The sequence below is a fragment of the Mauremys mutica genome, chromosome 6 (assembly GCF_020497125.1).
Source record: "Mauremys mutica isolate MM-2020 ecotype Southern chromosome 6, ASM2049712v1, whole genome shotgun sequence".
In the NCBI taxonomy this organism is placed as follows: domain Eukaryota; kingdom Metazoa; phylum Chordata; order Testudines; family Geoemydidae; genus Mauremys; species Mauremys mutica.
In genome coordinates, this window is record NC_059077.1 from 19,153,906 (window position 1) to 19,159,279 (window position 5,374).

Genomic DNA, 5,374 nt, shown 5'->3' on the forward strand with positions numbered 1-5,374 from the left:
TCCAAAAGATTGGAAGTGTTGCAATGTTGTGCCGATATTCAAAAAGGACAAGTGGGCTGACCCAGGTAACTACAGGCCTGCTAACCTGCTATAACTCCCAGGCAAAATAATGGAAAAGCTGACAGATTCAATCAATAAAAATTAAAGGAAATGAATATAATTAATGCTATCAACATGGTTTTATGGAAACAGGTCATGTCAAACAAACCTGCATTTGCTATGAGATTACAAGTTTGGTTGACAAAAGTAGCTATGTATAGACTTAGACTTTTGTAAGGCCTCTGACTTGGTACATGACAATCTGATTAAAAAGAATAGCATTGTATCATCAGTAAGGTGCCCGTTAAATGAATTAAGAACCAGCTAACTGACAGAATTCAAAGTAGTTGTCTGTGGGGAATCTAATGAGGGTGTTTCTAGTGGGGTTCCACAAGGATCAGTTCTAAGCCTGATGGTAGTCAATATCTTTATCATTGATCTGGAAATATATATAAAATCTTTTATAAAATATGTAGATGACACAAAGACTGGCAGAATGGTAAATGACTGGGCAGACTTACAGAGTGAACTGAATCTTGGCTCGGCCATTCAAACATAACGTATTTTAATACAGCCAAATGCAAAGTTACACCGCTAGGAACAAGGAATGCAGGCCACACTTACAGAAAGGGAGACTGTACAGTCATTGCTTGCCAGCATCAAGGATTTAGAGATCACAGTGGACAAGCAGTTGAACATGAAACTGACACTGGAACATTGCATCCAGTTCTGATGTCCACATTTTAAAGACGCTGTTGCAAAATGGAGAGGATGTAGAGAAGAGCCCAAAAAATGAGTCAAGGGCTACACAGATGGTGTCTGCAGGATGGGTTCAACTTCCTTGACACGGGAATGCTGGGCTTTAAACTAGGTTCAAAGGGGGCAGGTGACAAAAGTCCTCAAGTAAACATAAAAAAGGCACCCTTAACTGAGAGCTAGATAATGGGGATTAGGGGGAGACATGGCAAATTAACAGGATCTAAGGAGCTCCAAGAGTCAAATCAGTAGGAGGATCTTCTCAACATCTTAGATGTCTATACAGGTCTGTCGCATCTTACACACATTTAATGTGTGTGATTTCAGCTTTACACAGTCAACTTGTGCAACTCCTTACCTGAGGAGGTTGTGAAGGCTAGGACTATAACAGCGCTTAAAAGAGAACTGGATAAATTCATGGAGGTTAAGTCCATTAACGGCTATTAGCCACGAAGGGTAAGGAATGGTGTCCCTACCCTCTGTTTGTTTGTCAGAGGGTGGAGATGGATGGCAGGAGAGAGATCACTTGATCATTACCTGTTAAGTTCACTCCCTCTGGGGCACCTGGCATTGGCCAGTGTCGGTAGACAGGATACTGGGCTAGATGGACCTTTGGTCTGACCCAGTACGGCCGTTCTCGTGTTCTTTACACGGTCGGCAAAAACAAAAAACTAGAGGAAAAATAATTTTAATACTGTACCTGTAGTGCAGGTGATTCTGCCCGCCATTACACTCAATGTAATTTTGACTATATGCGATTTTCACTTTACGCACTGACTGTGGAACATAACCCCAGCGTAAGATGCAACAGACCTCCATACAAATGCAAGACATATTGCAAACAACAGGAAGAACTGGCACTATTAGGAGGAGGAATAGCTCAGTGGTTTGAGCATTGGCCTACTAAACCCAGGGTTGTGAGTTTAGGCATCTGAGGCAAAAATCTGCCAGGGACAGTACTTGGTCCTGCTGTGAAGGCAGGGGACTGGATTTGATGACCTTTTCAGCTATAGGAGATAGATAAGACATAAGGTAAGTCTAAGCCAGTCCTAGCAACCCCATTTTAATGGGGTCACTACTCACTTTGGGTTCCCGACCCACAGTTTGAGAACCATTGGTCTAGATCAGGGGTTCTCAAACTGGGGGTTGAGACCCTGCAGGGGGTTGTGAGATTATTACATGGGGCTTGCAAACTGTCAGCCTCCACCCCAGGCTTTGCCTCGAGCATTTATAATGGTGTTAAATATATAATCAAGTGTTTAATTTATAAGGGGGGGCCGCACACAGAGGATTGCTATGTGAAAGGGGTCACCAGTAAAAGAGTTTGAGAAACACTGGCCTAGATAATACTTAGTTGTGCAATGAATGCAGAGGACTGGACTAGATGACCTCTTGAGATCCCTTTCAGTCCTATGATTCTATAAGGTAGATGTATTCAAGTCAGCAGGGCCCAATGAAATTCATCCTAGAACACTTAAGGAACTAGATAATGCAATCTTGGAACCATTAGCAATTATCTTAGTCATGGAAGACAGATGAAGTCCTAGAGGACAGAAGGGCAAACATAGTACCTATCCTTAAAAAAGAGAACAAAGGGAATGCGGGAAATTATAGACCAGTCAGCCTAACTTTAATACTTGGAAAGATACTGGAACAAATTACACAATCAATTTTTAAGCACCTAGAGGAGAATATAAAGAATAGCCAGCATGGATTGGTAAAGAAAAAAATTGTGATGAACCCCCCTAATTTCTTCCTTTGTTAGCATTACTGGCTTAGTGGAGTGCCGGGCAGAGGGAAAGCTGATGTGCTGTATCTGGATTTTAGTAATGCTTTCGATAGTCCTGTGTGTCATTCTCATAAGCAAACTGGGGAAATTCAGTCTACATAAAAATACTATAAAGTGGGCACACAACTGGTTGAAAGACTACTCAGAGAATGACTGTCAATGGTTTGCTGTTGAACTGGGATAGCATAGGTAGGGGGTCACATGGGGGTCAGTTATGGGGTTGGTACGAATCAATATTTTTGTTAATGACTTGGATAAGGGAGTGGAGAATATACTTATAAAACTTACAGATCACACCCAATTGTTAGGGGTTGTAAGCACTTTGGAGGGCAGGATTAGAATTCCAAATGACTGACAAATTAAGAGAATTGGTTTGAAATCAACAGGATGAAATTCAATAAAGTGCAATGTACTACAGTTAAAGAATTTAAATACACAAATACAAAAGCAAGAATAACTGACTAGATGGCAGTACTACTGAAAAGGAACATGGGATTATACTGGATCACAAATTAAATGGGTCAACAATGTGATACAGTTGCAAAAAAGGCTAATATTCTGGGGTGTATTAACAGGTGCATTGTATGCAAGACACAGAACATACTTGTCCCATTTAACTTGGCCCTCAGCACTGTGTCCAATTCTGAGCACCATACTTTAGGAGAGATGTGGATAAAATGGAGAGGGTCCATAGGAGAGCAACCTGCCCTATGAAGGAAGATTAAAAAACTGGGCACGTTTAGTTTTGAGAAAAGACTCAGAGGGAAACCGGATAAAGTCTTCAGATATGTTAGAGGCTACTATAAAGAGGACAGTGGTCAATGGTTCATGTCCACTGAAGGCAAGACACAAAGTAAAGGGCTTACTCTCCAGCAAAAGATGATTTAGGTTAGATATTAGGGAAAAAAATGTATAACTATAATGATAGCTAAATTCTAGAATAGGTTTCCAAGGGTGGTTGTGGAATCTCCATCATCGAAGGTTTTTAAGAACAGGTAAGACAAACACCTACCATGTTGGTCTAGTTTCACTTAGTCCTCCCTCACTGTAGGGGGCTGGATTTAAAAGAGCTTGAGGTCCCTTCCAGTCCTACATTTCTATGAGTTTATATAAACAGTGTATGCTAAATCAGGATACATTTAACTGGGATGCAACCCAGAAAACTGATTTAGCTTAAAGACAGTGAATGTTAGTGACTGTTGCTTACGTGAACCAATATTAAACACCATTTAATGGACACGGCTTTTGGACTATACCAAGTGGTGTAAAACCACATGTACTAGGTGGAAAAGTAATTCTAGTTTATTAATTTAGAATAATCAAATACAGACCAAGTGCAAGAAAGTAGCTTTCCTGCATTAAGAAAGCAGTTACTCAAAGCAATAAACATAAGTGAGTTTTCTACCATATATCCTTATATTCATGTTTGTTTCAACATTTAGGATTACTTCAGGACATCTTTTCTCCTAAAGAGTGAAATTATCAGAATTTCAGCTTTGTATTTGATATGCATGATTTTAATAACTCTTTCCATCAACTGAACATGTTACAGTTACCGCTAAACATTTTAGACCTATTTACATTGTATAGATATGGAAAGTATGCACCATGCAACCAATGAAGTCACAGAAGAGGCAAACAATACAAATCTGACCTTTTACAAAGATGAGAATCACTAGGTTATCAAATTCTCAGGTATCAATAGTATGAGGTAAGTAATAGTTAAAATGAGGCACTTTAACAATAACCCAAAAGGTAGTTAGTGTACAAAATTATAAACAAACAGTTATTCATATTGCCCTTGATTATATTTAAAAGTGATTTTAAATTCTATATACAGTGTCTCAGATACCTCATATCCCATTTAAGCAAAATATTTAGGAATTACAAAAGAAATCAAGGCATTAATGCCATTAAATATGTGCAATACCAAGGGATGAGTAAAGAGGGGTATGTAGCAATACAGTTTTAAAGAAGTGCCTCATAGAAAGTATAGTTTTCTGCACAATCTCAAACTTTTTCAAAGAAAATCTCTATGCAGAGAAAGTTACCTTGGTATAAATGTGTAAATCTGCCAAGCCAGTACAGAAGAATCCCTACTGTGTTAAAGAAAAGAATGCCAATTAGGAGAGGATTTAATTCTTATTGGGATTTATTGTAATTAGAAATGCAACAAATTTAACTTTACAAAGGAACTAATTATGCCAATTAAAAACCACTTAGTAAAACTTTATAGGAATGTATTTATTAAAATTACTTAGGGCACTTTTCCAAGGAATTTTAGCAAAAAAGGTTTTAAGCAGTTGAGCACAGACACCCATCCTTTAAGGAATTCAGATTAAGATGCAAGAATGGTATCTGCAATGAGCATTTCTATATCAAGATAGAGAGAAAGAATATAATGCCCAATTAAGTTCAGCAGTAACAAAGGGATCTCATAAACCTACAGGCATCAGCAGTGCCTGGCCATCTCCTGAACTGCATATCCTGTGAGTGTGTGTGTGTATCTGGCTAACAAGTTCACAATTTTCCAACTGGAGATGATATTTTGAAAGACTACCAAGAATTTTCATGGTGCCTAATCTGTAGTGAACTGTCATATCCTACTGTTTGTTTCAACTGATGTGCAACTTGTAACATAAACGAGCAAGTTAAGTTGATGCAACAGTAATTTGAAATATGCTTCCTCACCCTGTATTTTGGGCAGGAAAAGGGAGACTAAGAAAAAATGATTCCCTTTGAGAAATATCCATACTGTATCAACGTTGATCATAAATTAGCACAGGCTTA